The sequence below is a fragment of the Megascapheus bottae genome, chromosome 4 (assembly GCF_031878675.1).
Source record: "Megascapheus bottae isolate mThoBot1 chromosome 4, mThoBot2.hap1, whole genome shotgun sequence".
In the NCBI taxonomy this organism is placed as follows: Eukaryota; Metazoa; Chordata; class Mammalia; order Rodentia; family Geomyidae; genus Megascapheus; species Megascapheus bottae.
The window spans coordinates 15580139-15598386 of record NC_143512.1 but is presented as its reverse complement, the minus strand read 5'-3'; the positions used below and the strand labels follow the sequence as shown (position 1 = coordinate 15598386).

General features: G+C 40.4%; 1 protein-coding gene across 10 annotated transcripts in view; it reads right to left on the bottom strand.

Moving 5' to 3' along the window:
* The window catches only part of Epb41l4a (erythrocyte membrane protein band 4.1 like 4A), a 773501-nt gene that overhangs the window by 459707 nt on the left and 295546 nt on the right, over window positions 1-18248 (bottom strand). For 7 of the 10 annotated variants that reach the window (XR_016535219.1, XR_016535218.1, XR_016535226.1 and 4 more), the window contains exons 25-26: window positions 16026-16197; window positions 2115-2244 (exon numbers count right to left, since the gene is read on the bottom strand). The gene's annotated coding sequence lies outside the window, so the exon portion shown is untranslated. Of the gene's footprint in view, window positions 1-2114; window positions 2245-13169; window positions 13338-13875; window positions 14050-16025; window positions 16198-18248 lie in introns of those variants that run through there. The other 3 variants (XR_016535221.1, XR_016535225.1, XR_016535233.1) reach the window with 3 other exon arrangements.

The following is an 18248-nucleotide window of genomic DNA, read 5'->3' as shown; positions in this document are numbered from 1 at the left end:
TGAGCATACAGTAGAGACATGTGAATACGCGGTGGGTTGTGACACTCTTCACAATAGCCAACCTAGGAGGGCCAGCCTAGATGCGCAACAACTAAGAAATTCATCAAGAAAAATGAAACCATAGCATTTGCAGGAAGATGAATAAAACTGGACATCATCATGTTGAGCAAGATAAACCAGACTCAGAAAGGCAAATGCCACGTGATAGTGATGATGATCATTCTCTAAGGAGGAGAATTTGGGGGAACACCATTTGATCGGAAAGGAAGGAGTGAGTGTGGTGGGGGACAAATGTGGTGGAAGTGTCTTGTAAGGATGAGTGCAAATAACCTGATGAAACCAACTAAAATGTAAAACAAAGGCAAGAAATGAGGAGAAAAGCAAGGGAAAATACTGGAAGAGGTGAATTGCATCCAAGCACATTCTATGATTGGGCCTGCTCTATGGGTCCTGAGTGACTGCCTGGCAAGTGTAAGACCGTAGTTTCAATCCCCAGTACTGCTAAAACAAGGAAGCAAGCAAGCAAAGGAACAAAAAGGAAAAATGCAATCACAAGAGATCCAAAGTAGGATATCAGAAGAGATAAGAAACTAGGTTTCAGAGAAACAACTCTCTATTAAGCGTGGAGTGCTGCCGGTTGGTATCTGTCCTCTGAAGCTCTCCCATTCCAAGTCATCAGATTCATTTCTTTGGGGGTAGTTGTGAGGGTAGTCTTGTCATAAACATGGATCCATGAGTCCTGTCCTTTCTGGACCTCAGTATTATTCCAGGACTGGCACACATGCAGGCACACTCACACACACGCAAACACAGAGAGGGTGTGGGGGAGTGTGTGTACATGTGTCCTTATAAAGGAGACTGGTTTAAAAAAAAGAAACGCATGGAGAAAGAGGTCACAAGATTCCTCTTCAACCAATAATGCTGGGCTAAGCATGCTCATTATCTCAGCTGTGTAGGAAGCCTCAACAGGAAGATCGTGGACAAAGCTGGTCAGGGCATAAATGCAAAACTCTCCCCTCCCTCCCCAACACCAAGTAGTGCCAAGGGTGCTATGCAAGCTTGGACAGAAAGCACCAGGCCATGATCTCAAACACCAGTAACACACATGCTGCACACCCTATGGAAAATGAAACACACACATTTAAACTTCATCCAAGTGTCACTGTCAGCTCTCCTAAGAGAATTCCACAGTGAAACCAACCAAGTCATAATTTCCTATCAGATGGACAGGGGCAAAACATTGGACAACTTACTCTTGAAGTACAAGATGAAATATTCCTAAATTTACCAGTAGAAAGAAGCACTGGTGGAAATTCTTTGAAGAGCAATATATTGCTATTGTGTCTCAAAAAATGTAAAACGCATCAATCTATGGTAGAGTAAATACATTTTTCACGTGATTTTATTGTGAACTTGCTCATGTGAAAGTTGATGTATGTCAATGTAAGGTGGGGAACACATTTGGCAACACGTAAACGCTTGAAAAAATGGAACCTCTCTGGTAACAATGGGCTAAATCCCTGGGAAAAGGCTACCGAATGTCATGCAGCTGTTAAGAAGAATAAGCAAAATGAAAGCACGTTTAAAAACTGGCAGGCAATGTTTATGAAAGGAAAACCTAGGTCGGCCTCATGGTCCAGTCTGCTCTTGGGCACATACCTAAGAGACACCAGCACATGCATCACCAAGAGATGCATGCTGGTCATTCCAAAGTGGCTGTGTTGGTAAGATCTCTAGAGTGGAAGCCTCTCAAGTTGCCCGTCCCGAGGAGAATAAGTAAGGGAATACTAGGATAGTCACCTGATGGCATACCACTAAGCAACAAAGTGAAGAAACAAGTGGAAAGATCAGTCCACAAAATCACATCGAAATAGCACTCTGATGTGAAGAGGGAAGGGAGAGAGAACCAAACATGGTTAGCTTGTAGGAGATTTCTGTGTTTATTTTTGTCCCTAAGTTATTGCAAAGGTGATGAACAGGTAGGTTACTGTTGCAGAAATAAGGTCATGAGAACTTTTCTTTTCAGACAGCGTTAGCCACTCCTTCAATTTCTTCCATTTTCCCTTTCCCATCCCCTTCCCACCCTCAAGTTGTAAAGCTCTTTTCCAACTTACTGTCTAGTGAGTCTCATTCTCCTGTTATTCTGTCCTTTGTCCTGCTGATTCTGCGATTCCCTTTTCTTTCTGCGGGTCAGGTGCACTCGAAGACCATTTCTAGACTACCTTCCATCATCGCAATTCAGGTCTACAATGACAGATGTAAGACAAGAAGCAAAACTAATGGAAAGGGGGCAAGTTAGAGTAGAAACTCCTTCTGGGGAACAAAAGCAACTCTTCATAACGTGATGGAAATGTTCTCCATCATGAGAGAAATGGGGAAATATGTGAATATATGAAGATACAAAGTGTATCATGGATACTTTGAAGATTCATGCAATTCCCAGGCAGGTGCTCTATCACCTGAGCCACACTCTCAGCCCTTGATTCAGGTACTCACTTAGAAGGCAGTTGAAAAGGAGGCAATAAAGCGACAGAGAGAAATCACGAAGACAAGAAGAGGACAGCCGCTCTCTATATACTCAAACCTGTATATGTTTGAGATATGTGTATTTCTCTCTCTCTAAATTCATTTATATAAACATATACAAATCATGTATAGAATCTATATGCTTAAGCATAAACATGTTTGCATCGATAAGTATGTATAGATACACATTTCCATTTACATGCAAGTGTCTGTGTGTGAGAAAGAATCTGCAAAGTAGACTGTTCAGTGAGAGCCTTTCCTAAGGTTCTCCTTGAAAATCTGAATACATAAATTTGTGTTTCCTCACTTCTCCCATGTGACACATAATTAATACCATTCCTGATGCCTAAGAGAAATTTATGACACACAATGGAAGCCTTAGCGTATGGGAGCTTCATCTTCTCCAGGAACCCTCAGTATGAACATGCATTCTGCTGCATTTGATGTTGGTGTGTTCTCACATGTGTAGTTATCACAAGAAACTAACAGCAGCTATCTCTTGAGAGGCACCTAGTTACTAGTTCCCTTTCCACCAGGGCCCTGGGTATAATTCTAATCATGCACCCTGTGTGTCTCAATTCACCGTCATTTCATTTCACCTAAGATACGGAGAAGACATCAAGGAACAGATAAAATGATGTTTTGGGGTAGTTGCACATCAAAATGGTGATGTGTGTGTTTGTGCCATTTAGCAATGAGAGTGTTTTATCTCGTATTTTTATGAAAGAATTGATTAACATTGATTTTTACATCATATTTCAACTGACGTATTTAACAAACAATTATTCAAGAAGGGAATCACTATATGCAATCACTGGTACTTACATTTTAGAACATAATTTGTTTTCAGTTTTAAGGCCAAAATAGTATTTATATGAATTTGAGTAATTGAATTTTTAAAAAGTAAGCATGTTTCGGGAATGGAGCCTGGTTTCAGTTTAGAAAAGTTCTAGAACTTGTCAATGAGGGTGAAATGGAGAAATTGGTGAGAGATATCTTTTAAAGCATGACAAGTTTCCAACAATACATTACTGGTAGTCCGGGTCACATTCCTCTTGTAGGAGAGTGTCGTCTGATTGCCCATGCAAAGATCCCCATGAAACAGACAGATGAGGGAGAGAAATGGGGAAGGGTTCTCTTTGCTCTACTCAGAACTCTAACAGTTGGTAAAATATCCAAAGAGCTTCTATCCGTAAGTGAAGCAAGTTACAGAAAACCCAAGAAACTGAAACCTGATGGGTAAAAAGCCTTGAAGTGTGTACACAGAGGTTCAATGTGCAGGTAAGCGAACACGTGCGCGTGCAAACACACACACACACACACACACACACCCCGCAAAAATTGTCTTTATGACCTATATCCACCTACTCTTTGATAAGGGAACCGACAAGCAGAATGGAAGAACAACAGCCTCTTCAACATATGATACTGACAGAACAGGATAAACACCTGCAGAAAACTAAAGTTGGATCCTTCTATGTCACCATGCACCAGGATTAACCCCACATGGATCAAAGACCTTGAGGGAAAGGCAGATATCCTGAAAACTATACAAAAAGAATTAGAGATACACTACGCCTCCTTGGCGACGTTGAAACATTCTTAATAAAGAAGCAGAAACACAGCAAATTAAAGCAAGTTTGGACAAATGCTACTGCAGTAAACTGCAGAGCTTTAGTATGGCAAGTTAAATAGAAAGCCCACCGAGTGGGAGAAGATCTTCACTAGCCATACAACAAAAGGCCTCCTATCTAAAATATATGTAGAGCTAAAAGAAATGGAATCTCTCCAAAAGGAATCTTCAAAGAAACAACCATCCCATTCAAAGATGGGCCAAAGACTTGAACGGAGACTTCTCTGAAGAAGAAATAACAATGGCCTCTAGGCACATGAAGAAATGCTCACCATCTCAGGCCCTAAAAGAAATGCAAATCGAAACAACTCGGAGGTTCCACTTCACTCCAGTTAGAATGGCCACGATCCAGAAATCTAATAACAACAGATGGTGGTGGGGATGTGGCCAGGAGGGATCACTACTACACAGTTGGTGGGAGTGTAAACTCTTTCAACCACTGTGGAAAGCAGTATGGTGGTTTCTCAACAGTGGAACCTTTGGGCTCAGGAGTTTGGCCTAGTGGTAGAATGCTTGGTAGCACGCAGGAAGCCCCAGATGCGATTCCTTGGTACCACATACATAGAAAAAGGCCAGAAATGGTGCTGAGGCTCAGGGGGTAGAGCCCTAGCCTTCAGGAAAATAAAGAACCCAAGGACTGTTCTCAGGTCCTGAGGCTAAGCACAGGACTGGGAAAAAAAAGACTAAACATAGAGCTCCCCTATGACCCAGCAATTCCACTACTTGGCATTTACCCAATCTTGCCAAAACAAGGACATACTAAAGCCACTAGCACAAGGATGTGTACTGCAGCACTATTTACCATAGCAAAGGTATGCAAGCAACCCAGGTGCCCCTCCCATACTTTGTCCTTGAACTAGTGTTTGGTAAGAGAAGTCCTGTAGAGCAGGGCAGCACGTGTGACATACCAGGCTGCCTTTGGCCTTGGGCCCTCCAACTGGAACCTAGTGTTCAGCATGGCTTGGTGAACACTGGATTCTGGTGGGGTTCCTGGGAGTTCAGCAGGCTTCAAAGGGCATATTGTTGGAAAGCAGGACCTCAGCATCGATGTGTGGATGCCATAGCTCATCCTTGTCCCCTGTCATGTCAGCCACTTTCTAAGCAAGGTTCTCAGATTGAATAGTGCAAGTGTCGGGAATAACATTCCCTAGCACAGGTCCCAGGATGGACTTCAATTTTTAAATGTACACTAAAGGGTTTGGATAAGAATCTGCATATAGGAAGCTACACCGCTGTGGGAATATTGTGTTGTCCAGAGGGACCGGGCAAAGCTTCTTTAGGAATTTGAAAAGGCTTTGAGTGGCCAGTGCCGGGAACCAAATAGATGTTAACTGCAAAACTTTGATTGAAAATACTATCTGTTCTACCCCACGATGACCAGTCTGGGATATCTTGTCTGGGAGAAAGAACTTGACTAATATCCTTTTTGGTAGAACAGCCTGACCCTCTCTAATGTCCCAAACCTGACTCAAGCACATGATGGTAGTTAATAGGCAACCCACTTGGGTTAACCTCCTTCTCACTGAAGCATATATAAGCAGCTGTGTAAAAAGAAACTTTTGAGACCTTGATCAGAATACTGTCTTGGTCTCCTTTCTCGTGTCTGTTGTCTCTCTCATTCAGGTTTGCTCCTCAAGTTCCAGTTGACTACCCTGCAGGCCAGGGGCAAGTGGCGGCCAACGTGTGGCCCAAGGAACGGAAGCCAAACTGAACGCGTCGCCCACTGGAGCAGTGCTGCCTCACCAGATTGCCACTGCTAAGCAGTTATTTGTCACCCACCACAGCGAACCCACCTGTGCTGTATGTCCAGAAGGTAAGAGAATCCACGCGATATAGGACAAACACTTAGTAAACATGAATTGTTTATCCACAGGCTTAAGTCCTCACTCAAGGCAGGAGGAACACAGGTTAAGAAAAAGCAACTCGTAGATCCACATTGGGGCCACTGCAGAGAGCTTGCTTGCAATACAGGTCCATGAAGAAAAAAAATGTAAATTAGTAAAGGAAAAATGTAAAGTAGAAAAGAAAAAATATATATGTAAAGTTTTTACAATAACAAGCAGCCTATTATGACAAAGCTGAGGCCAGGGGCAACAGCAATGTCTTGCCTGAAATTCAGACTGCCTCCCAGGATTTATGTTCCTCCTAATAGCTCCTTAGCAAACAGCAGGCCTCTTGCCATTCAGCTACTGTTCTTAAAGAGGATCTGCCCAATAATCTCTAGGATGAGACAAGATATGGATGTTGCGGCATTCTATGATGAGTGCATTAAACTGCCCCTCAATTCTAGGGGCCACAGTTAATTTGGAAATCACATGATCCTGTATGGATGGAGCAGTGGCCTTTTGGCAAGAAAAAAAAATCAGAGCTATGAAAATTAGTATAGAAACAGCTTCAAAATTCCCTATTTTTGTTATCAAAAGTGTCAGGAAAATACAGGTTTATACAGCCCAACCAGGGCTCCCAAGTCTTTCATTAGTTCCTAATTATTTGTATGCTATTGAGATAAAGGGTTGTTTTTGTTTCTTTTTTCCTGTTCCCCTTCACTCATTGGATAAGCAATAGTTTGTCTTTACCACCCCTCCTCTTAATAAACTTTTTTGGGAAAGATGCCCAGGTGAAAAGCAAAGGCCTCCGGAGGTAAGTAAAAATCGGCCAACTCCCTGTATGTCTGTGTTTTGTTTGGTTTTGTTTTGAAAGTGCACTGTGGGCCTAAAACAGAGAGGAAAAAGCTGGACGCAGCGAGCTCTCTAAGGCCTGGGTGGTCAGGGGACGCCTTGACCCTCCCCCCCCTTTTTGGGTTTCTTGTCCATAACCGGGCTTGTCTGAGAGTCCCATCAGCAAGACATGTCTAAATCTAAATAAGCTGTTTGGTGAGAACATTCATCTGAATTCATGTTTTTGTGTTAAGTGTAACTGATTGAGTCCAATTTTGTTGTTATGAGTCAATGTCTGGTTCTGTTTGAGAGCTTTTTGTAGGTAGGTTAGGATAGCCTCTGCCTGCTGGGTACAAGGGAACGGAAATCTCCCTAGGGTAGGCACCCCCTGAGTTCAGGGCCCTATGGTCTTTCCTTCACTCTGGTAGTTTAAGGCTACACATGCCATCAGAATTTTAGGAGTTACTTAAAAGTCTCTGCTTCTGTCTTGTTCTTGTTACATGTTTTTCTTTGGGTATTTTTCCTTGTCCAGTTTTGTCTCTGAAATTGGTACCAGTTCTAAACATGATCCTTGTGGTTTTTCTGTGTGTGCTCGTACACACATCTTTTTTATCTATTTAAATATTTCTGAGAAGTAAAAGTTTTGGCCCCTCCCACTCGGCTGCAATCCAGGTGAGCCAAGGCCAGACAAAGCAGTTGCAGGCTTAGTCTAGTTTCCTTTTTCCTAACAACCTGCTGAAGTGACAGTCTGGAGACAGTTGGTGGCAGGACACAGACTTCAGTCTTAGTTCTCCTAGGTTTAAGACTCCCACCCAACTTTCATCAGCAAAAAGTAATATGTCTGATATCAGAAACAAGCTCTGGAAAAATAAATTTCAGCTAAGTTGCCTTGTTAGAAAGCTTTGTTTTAAAACTTGGTTGTCACCTGCAAAAATAAGATTGGCTAAAAATCTCTTGACACTAAAACTTCCAGAAAATGTACGGCTGATATTTGTATGCTTTAAGATCTTTGAGCATGGAGTGTGTGTGTGTGTGTGTGTGTGTGTGTGTTAAATTGTTAGCATAGTATGTAAAACAATGGATAAATTTATACTTAAAACACAAAGGCAATTGGGTAAATCTAAGTTTGAACTTCAAGAAAAAAAATTAGGTTTGAATGTTTCCAATGTTTCAAAGGATTATTGCATTGTTTTAAAGAGGAACTAATGAAAAGTATTTCCCTAGAGATCCTAAAATCTGCATTCAAAAAAAAATCTGGAATTGTAATGCATAGAGCTGTTTACATTATAAACATTGTGTCCTGTTTAGCACAGAGGTATTAGGGAATTACAAATTCATTTACTTGAGTTAAAATTTGGAGATAAGTATCAAAATATGTTTATCAATGTCAGAGGTGATGTGATTAGTGTTTCTTAAACTGCCCCCTTACGCAAAGTTAAAGATCTACCACTTGAGCCACAGCACCATTTCTGGCCTTTTCTTTTTCTATGTGTGTGGTATCAGTACCAAGGAATGGAACTTGGGTCTTCGTGCTTGCTAGGCAGGCACTCTACCCCTAGGCCAAACTCTCAGCCCCTGTACATCATCTTTATAACAACAATTAAAATGCATGAAAAGAAACAAAAATAAAAATAAAAAACCATCTATCAAACTGATATAGCAAATTCTAAGAGTCTACTAAAAAACATAATATAACATCTTATATATTCAGCAATAAATGAAGCAAAATGGGCTTTCAAGAGTACTTAGCTATTCACCAGCCTTTGCCTAAGTAATGCTCGCTAGATAATGGTAAAAATATGTAATAGCAGCAACATGTGATTCAGAGGAGAAACCAATGGCATTAAAATAAAAGCTACTTATAAAGAATCTAAAATCATCTACCTGTTAGTAAATGACTTCTTGGCTTAATGCTGATGTTTTATAATTACTCCAAAGAAGCTCTTTCCCCTTTGACTTTCAGAATTATTGCCCAATCTTTCATAATTGTTGTTTGAGGATCTCTCTTTACACTTGACTTCAAAACAAAATTACTGACTACCATGAAACAACATATATGTATGTAATACCATGCTGAAATGTGGGAATGGAGCATGTATTGCATATGTGAATAAAATATAGTCATATGATTAACGAGAAAATCTAACTCTTTCCTCTTTACTCTTCAAGGCTTTAAAAGAACACCTATCCTATTCTTGTTTTAGGCTTCTCTCCCTACATAGTGCTGCTGTGGTTTGAGTATTGTTTGTCCCCTCTGAAATTCATGTTGAAGTTGAACCTTCACTGAGAAGTATTTAGTAGGAAGAAACAACCTTAATGTAGTTTCATTGGGACCTTTGGGCATTAATTAGGATTGGATAAGATCATCACATTGAGTCCCAATGATTCCATACTGGGGGATTTCTAAGAAAAGCAAGAGATAGAGAAACAAAAACGGAAACTACAGAGCATATGAGCACACTTGAGTGTACATACACATTGAAGATAATTATCTATAAGCCATGGAGAGAGGCCTGGAACAGGTCTTACCTTGTGCCTCAGAAAAATCCAGCCCTGCTGATATCCAGATTCACACTTCTAGTTTCAACTACTATGAGAATAATAACTGTCTGAGCTGGGCAAAGTGGCTCATGCCTATAATCCTGGCTAATCAGGAGGTTGAGATCTGAGGATTGCAGTTCAAAGCCAGCCTGGACACACTGGAGACCCTTATCTCCAATTAACCACTAGAAAATGGGAAGTGGTGCTGTGGCTCAAAAGGTAGGGCTATAGCCTTGAGCTGAAGAGCTCAGGGACAATGCCCAGGCCCAGAGTCCAACCCCCATGACTGACAAAAAAAAATGTCTGTTGCTTCAGCCAACCCTTCTTCAAGTAAATATAGGCACCAAAAGAAGTGTGTAGAAAGTTTTAAAGATGCCAAAAGGACAGACTGTAATACAGCAGGAAATATGGAAGTTCATTAAGAGGATATGTGGAAGCCACAGGTTACCTAATAGTACAGCTGCCACAAATGCCTGGTAAAGGAAAGGATTAATGTTAGGTCCTGCTGAACCGTACAGAAGGTGTAAATTAAAGACAATTACTTCACCATTCCTAAGATCAAAAAAGAAATAAATGAAAAAGCACTTAAACAGATGAACTTTTTTAAAAAGAATTTGCCATAATCAAAGTATATGAGGGTACTATGTTAAAATAAATACTTCTAACATTTGAACATATAGGACATTTAAGTCTTTGAAACTCACATTGACAAATTCCAACATCCTCATAATACTTTGCTTTGCTCTTTGAAAAATCATGCAAAATAAAGAAGATTGTAACACAGGGCACAAAGGTTCAGGGGAAAGAATTTCAAAAAAATAACCAAATCATTGATCATGATATATATTTCTGTGTCAGTTTTTATAATTATCAAATGCCTTCTAATAAATACTGATATGTAAATAACAACACTGAAAAAAGTCAGTGATAGAATTTGGCCTATTGTTTCTCATTTGCAAAGTAGAAAATACATGGGTTATAGCTATATAATTATCTGAGCCACTCAGGTTGAACTTTGTATCTTCCTGGATAAGACTAACAAGAGATGACACAAGAAAAGAGCATAAAATATTCAAGTTTAAGTTGTTTCTGCTCTGGTCATCTTCATTCCACTATCCTGCCTATCAGAGCAGTACAATCTTCCATCTAATGTCTCATGGAAGAAAATACAACTATCTATCATTTATAGTGGATTTAACCATCCATTGTAATTTCATGCTAAGGATCAACTCTCTGCTTGTTTCCTTGCTGGTTGAGTTAATTGTTTTTCTCTAAATGCATTCTTCATCAAGGTTTGCTATTATTTTTATTAGTTTAATTCTAAAAGAAAGGAGACAGAACCTATATAGGTGACAAATAAGGTTAAGGACACAAGGACTAACAAGTTGTGTCAGAAGTTACTGCTGGGTGATATATGCATAAATTGTAGTAAAGCTTGTGGGAAGGGAAGAGGCATCCTGGAGCAGTTGGCAGGACAACAGGCAGTCTAAATTACATCACTCATTTGGTCGTTCTAACATATGACAGTGATTAGCTCTCCAAAAACAAATGCAAGACTAACTAGTACTCTCATAAAAAAGAAGCTCCCATCCTTAAGATTTCAATCCTACTTGCTGTGAATTTCAATACAATAAATAATAATAATAATATAGATTGTTATACACAATAATAATATGAACTTGTTAAAGATTATTGATTTCACTTAACAATACACAAAATGTTCAATATTCTTACTTTTGTGCCTTTGCAATTTTAAAGGTAATCTGCAGAAACTCAGTTGGACAATTTATTCATGTTACATAGCAGCAAAATTCTGGAATCTCTAGGTCAGCTAATAATTGTTTTCAGAATGAAGGATACAAATGCTCTAGATTAATAAGCTGGCCTTTGCTCATAGCATATAAAGCATATATCTGATTCTGTCATTTTCCCATTAATTTCAATTTTACTATTCCAAAACACAGGAGGAAGCTCCTATAATCGTTGGAAGACCTAATGTCTCTCTTATTCTATATGTTTTTAAAAATAATTACCCCAAGCCAGAAAGAAAGAGAGAACCTAAAAGAGAGCAAGGAATAACGCACTATCATGAGTAATCATCACTGGAAATCTGCTAACATGCTTAGGTAAAACTCTTTATCTAGATGTGGGCTCTAGAAGTGGGCTTCTTTTACATTCTCAGGTCCTCTGAATATTGCAAGACAGTAAAAAGCCTTGGACTAACAATAATTTTTTTTTAAAATCTTTGCAAGAGGGCTGGGGATTTAGCTCAGCAGAAGAGTCCTTGCCTGGCAAGTGCAAGGCCCTGAGTTCAGTCCTCAGCTCTGGGGAAAAAAAATCTTTGTAAGGACTATGTTAATCAGTTTTACATTGCTGTCAAAAAGCAAGTGCTGAGACAATCGCTTATAAAAGGAAAGGTTTATTTTGTAAGTTTCAGCCCTGTTTTGTTGACCCATTAATTCTGGGTCTTTTGGTGAAGCCACACATAATGGCAGAAAAATGTGGCAAAGGAAACCCATCCACTTCAGGGCTGAGATTTAAGAGAAAGAAGAAGCAGAGTGCCTAGTGTCCCAATACTCTCTTCAAGCTCCAATAAGCTTCCTTCACTAGGCCTCACCTCCTAGGGATTATAATACCTCTAGCACAGGCTCAATACATGGGCCTATAGGGAACATTCTGATACAAATTATAGTAAGAACCATAAGTAAATTCCTTACTGCCAATCTTTAGGTCTATCTTTATTCATATCACATCAGGCTGTCCTAAGTGTACTGCCCTTCTGTCCTTTGTATTGAAACCCACCTAAGTTAGCCTTTACCTCTCTGATCTCACTTCTCTTACCCTAAATCCTTTTTAAAGTCATCTAACATACCTTGCAGAATATAATCAGTGTGTGTGTGTGTGTGTGTGTGTGTGTGTGTGTGTGTGTGTGTGTATGCTGCGGTTTAAACTCTAGGCCTCTCACTCTTGCCTCTCATCTTTTTCACTCAAGGTTGACATTCTACATGAGCCACTTCCATTTCTAGCTTTCTGCTGATTAACTGGAGAGAAGAATCTCTCAGGATGGCTTATAACCTTGATCCTCAGATCTCATCCTCCTGAGTCACTAGGACTTACATGTGTTAGCCACCAGCACATGACTCAGAATGTCACTGTTGTAATTAGTATTCATTTGCCTTTTTCAAGATTTCATTATTCCAGTATTTCTTTGTAAAATAATTTTTGTATCCTGTGCAGGTGCTTGCAATAAACTTACTGCACACCTGTCTCCAGTGGTCCAGAAACAACTGAGACAGGATCCATCAAAAGAATTACACAGCATTTCTCCCTATCGAGACAGTTTTACTTTCCAAGATTTCACAAACCTATAATGCAAAAACCTAAGTGGAAAATCCCAGAAATAGATCACTAATAAATACATCACTAATCAAAGCTAAGTCTTAAATTATAGCATTCTGATTCGCTTCATTAAATGTCACCATTATGCTCCTTTCCTAGAACCTGAATCACCCATTTGACCATGGTATCCACCCCACATACACCATAACCTATGTACGAACACATTGGTTACTTGGTAGCCTGATATTTACCAGGTACACTGTCACAGTGGTGGGGTGATTGTGTTCAGTAACCCTTATTTAGGAGCCCAATGCCTCATTATAATGCCTACATATTTCCTTCATTTCAACTCATTATGGAGGCATACCATCAAAAGAAGAAGGGGGTATACAATATAGTCGGGTTACACCACATACAGATACCATGAACCAGAAATATTGTAGGCAGAAAATTCATCTTTAATGAATATGAACAATTTTTTTCTTTTTTTTGTAGCTCTCTAAACCACAGTGTAATAACTATACAGCATTTGCATTGTATTAGGTATAGCATGCAACCTAGAAATAAAGTGCATTGGAGCCTCCATGAAGTTGGAACATCTCTGGATGTTTATGTTCTCAAAGGATTCAGGAAACAATCCTCTATGAATAATGAGGAACAAAAAAGACAGAGTCAGACTGAAAACAGACACAGTGGCAGAGGCAGAAGCAGAGGCAAGACAGAAAAACAGACTACATTCATATAGCTCTTACAGCAATATAATTATAATTATTTTATTTTTAGGTGCTGGGGTTAATATCTTACGGTTATAAATTAAGCTTTGTTTTAGGTAGTTATATATAGGAAAACACAGTATGTACAGAAAATGTTTGCGACTACCTGAGGTCTCAAGTATCCACTGGGGGTCTTGGAAAGTGGCCTGGCAGATCAAGGAATACTACTGTATTCCACAATCCTCTTCTTTTTTTTTTTTTTGCCAGTCCTGGGCTTGAGCTCAGGGCCTGAGCACTGTCCTTGGACTTTCTCAAGGCTAGAGCTCTACCACTTGAGCCTCAGCACCACTTCCGGCTTTTTTCTATGTGTGTGGTACCGAGGAATTGAACCCGGGTCTTCATGCATGCTAGGCAAGCACTTTAACCACTAGGCCAAACTCCCAGCCCTCCACAATCCTCTTCTTACCATCTATTTCCTCCACCACTCACAGTGAGTGATGGTCCTTACTTGGGAGCCAGTCAAGTTGCAGTGAAATGCAAGATATTCTGGACCTCTTCCCAAAGACAAGCCCCATTCCACTGGACTCAGCATGGAAGATGTGGACCTAGTATCGACAGTCATCTTGCCAACCCATGAAACCTGAGAATGAGGCCACAGTGAATGATTCAGAGCAGAAATGTGGTGCAAAGTCATGATGAGATCTCTATACTACCACTTTTATTATGCTGTCAGGAGTGACACTGTACATACTCTGAGAAGAAGTTCCTGGATATTTCCCAATAGTTCCAATAGTGTCTAACACAGTTCTAATACTGCTCTAACAAACGAGGGAGAGAGATTGTATATAGAGATTCCCTTCTTGAATACTTGTTTGTTAAACATGTCATTTGAAATATGATGTAAAAATCAATGTTAATAAATTCTTTAATAAAAAATGGATCTAAAATAAAAGATTGCCACCATAAAAAGGGAGGACAAGAGAAAACTAGGGAAGTAATAAACAGGTCTTTGTTCCACATTCTGTTCCTACTACCAGATGAGGAAGTATATAATCTAGAAGGTATATATTGTATTTCCTTTCCGGTGGCTCAAGGATTTTAACAAACTTTTACTGTCCCTACACACAGTGTACTTTTTCATATGCTAGTCAACTGAAGATTTAAGAAACTTTCTTTGTAAAGAAAGTTTTACCCTAACTTTCACAGAGTTTCATTAAGCGTTCATTTCATGGCTATCTGACATGAAGGTCTCCTTGTATGACTGTGTTGCAAGAACTATGGTCAGAGGAAAAGAGAGATTATGATTCAAGAGTCTGTATCAGATTGATACATTTCCTGGGGAAAATGTTCTACTGTAGCGGGATTTGAGCACATCTCAGAGGAATGCCCCAAGTGCTACTACAATGAACATGACTCACATTTGCCTCAGCAACACGATGCCAGGCTCTGGTCTTCACAAAGTGTCATAAAATCGATGGGGGTTACAGAGAACTCCTAATGCCAGCATGAAAATGTATAAACTTTTATATTATATTCTTATAAAAATTTACCCTGAGCCTCATTGTAGTTTCCACTGAGGCAAGTAAGAGTAAGGACCTGTTGGTCCCCGTGCCTGGAACTAGAGCACGACCTCAGAGAACCATCGTGACCTCAGATACATTTACATTGTAGGCATACTGATACCAAAGCATGATTCGGGCTAAAGGATTCCTTCCTCCTCTGGCCTGGCACTGGAGAAGTGGTAGAGATAGCCACCTGACTGGAAGGGGCCATGGAGCTCACTCACTGGGAAGAGCGTGTTGGTGGAGACCTGTATCCATCAATGGCCATAGGCCAACTGGGACAATGTGGATGTAGGGAGCACCGCATGGGAACATTGCTGCTTCAGGTCCCCAGGTTCCCCTTGTGTTTGGAAAGAGCTGAGAGGTCATCCATGGACCCACTGGGTGACATTGACTAGAGAAGACATTCCTCCAAGAGGACATCCAAGCAACCGGGCTCAGAAGTCCTGCCTACAAGCTACCAGAGGCTCAGCTAATTCTGCCTCTTCACTCTCCAGTCTAGGAAAATTTTTTCTAATCTTAGGGAAATCCCAGTTCTCCTCCGAGCTTCTAATTATTCCTTTCATCCCTCAAATACTCGTAGTCCTCTAAAGACTTAGAATTTTGGAACACAATTCTGGAGACGCTTTCTACATTAACACTTCCTTTTCCTGAGGTGATGAGTTCAGAATTGTCCATCTGTTCCAATGGGGAGAGGAAAGGGTTGCCAAAGGAACAGAAAATAAGCAACTGTATTAGTATAGTATCTCAACTATATTACTCCACCACCTTCTCCTGTGGAATTAAATGTTTACATCAATTCAAAGAAATTTTACTTAGCATCCAGGTGTTACTTCTCACCATACTTTCCTTCCAAATATACCTGCACCCCAGGCAGAGACCTGAGTCTAAACTCTAATTAGATACATAAAGCAGCCCCCAATGACAGGAGTAAGGATCTACAGAGATGACGGCAAATAACTGGGTCCAGGTGAGTTCTTCCCCTCAGAATGCCCATCTGGGGCTACTCATGAAATTCCCCCACAACCAATCACCAATGGCCCTTCAGACTCACCCATTATTCACTGCACAAAGAGGAGGCCTTGAATGACTCCCTGTGTGGGACAGGAGAAGAATTGTTGCTGACGTTAATCAGAAAGCAAGCGATGGGAACAGAGTTCCTGGTCTGAATCTCCATCCTAACGTCTATCCTGAAATCTGTGACACTGGAACCAAGCTTCAGAGATCTGCAAAAACAAGGAGAATTGGAACTTACAGGGACCATACTCACAAATAAATTGATTTGTTTGATTTTTCTATCTGTTTATTTTGCTGGGACTAGAACCCAGGGCCTCACACATGGGAAGTGCATGCTCCACTACTGCACTCCTCGTCTAGCTCCTAGGCCTAGACTCTTGAAGGTGTCCATGTCTCCGTGTGTCTGGTTTTCTCTTTTCTGGGATGTTGTTCTAGGAACCTAATGAGTCAGGTATTCCTCCAGTGATTTTTCCTAGGTGAAAGTTGTCACTAAAATGTTATTTTCTTCAAGATGATTGGGAGGAGGTGAGGGGAGGAAAGTGGGGACAAAAACATGAGAAGGGGTATCAATGTGTGAGTAGTAATGCACCTACTACCTGGCGAATGTAACTGTAACCCCTCTATACATTATCCCAACAATAAAAAATAAAATAAAATATTTAGCCAAAAAAGAATATATGGAAACAAGAGGTTTATCTTGTGTGATTGTTGTTCTTAATGTACTATGTTATTTCTCTTCTTTTCTACCCTTATGGCTAATCTCATGTTGTTACTGTAACTGACTTTGTTACCTGGTATATTGAATATATGTTTAATTGTTTATTTGAAATAGGGAAGGGAAGGGGGAAACAAGATGATTGCGAGGAGGTGGGAGGAGGGAAAATGGGACAAAAACCTGAGAAGGGGTATCAATGTACGAGAAGTAATGTACCCACTACCTGATGAATGTAACTGTAACCCCTCTATACATTATCCTGACAGTGAAATTTTTAAAGGAATGAAAAAACTGTTATTTTCTTATAAGTGTAATAAAATGGGAAATGTGCTTTTGCTTCTCCAGAGTCTTAATGCATCATCTTCATGCTTTCCTAAGGTTGAGAGTAATCTTATCTCCTTCCTCAAAAGAATGGCCACTGGCTGTGGCCCAGGCCACTGCACGAATTCATAGCACATTAAGAGGATGTCCTTTTGGCAGGACTCCAGGATCTTCCTGTCAGGGGAGCTGCCATATAAGCTGCCCAAGTGAAGGCATCTGAGAAGGATGACTGGGGTAAGTGCCCAGCTGTGCTGTCTGGCAGGGCCTGAACTGCTGCTGGGATCAGTCCCTTCTTCTGCAAATGGAAAGTCCATTCTAAATTCAGAAGCAGAGAAAGATACTTGAAAATCATATTCCATGTGCCTTCCTTGAAACCTGCCTTCCTGGTACGTGTAGAACTCAAATGCATTCATGGGCTCTCCTGAAGTTGCCTTGCCCTCTCTTCCTTCTGCTCGCTCCCCCAGGATGCATATTTGTTGAATCACTTCCACCTGACCTCACCACAATCCAATGGCTTCCCTAAGAGCAACAACTGCCTCTTATCACAGGCACAAATCCTAGAGTCCAGGGGTTATGGATCTGAGGCTCATAGACATGCTGCGCAGAAACCTGGTGACAGGAAGTAGGACCTAAATATGCATAGACAATTGTTCCCCAAAAAGCTCACATAGCCCACATCCTACATTCGAAATGTCATATCTGCCTGGAAGCTTCCTATCATGTATTCCTGAAAGAGTGAATGAAGACATTCAAGAAAAATATAAATATGTAAATTACCAATAAGAAGAATAAGGGAGAAACCATGTCGTTAAGTGACAACATATTCAACGTTATTAGAAATAAAGCATTCAATCCATCCGCAGGTTGTTTTGATGCGTCCCACTTCATTTTTTTCCCTTTGCCCATTCCAATTAACTGAAGCAATTTGATGTGACTGTCAAGTACCGCATGTGGTAGGTGGCCTGTAAAATAACCCTCCATGATTCTTGCCTCCTCACACTCATCCCTTTTATAATCCTCTTTCTTTGAGTGTAGGCTGAACTAGTGACTCACTTGTGACAAATATAAAGTGACAAAAGTGATAAGATATCATGTCCATCATTTGGTTACAAAATGACTATGATTTCCCTCTCATTCTAAGAGAAGCCAACTGTCATGAGCTCTTCTTTGAAGAGATTTACAGAGCAATGAACTAAATGATGTATCTGTAGCCAGTGAGGTTCT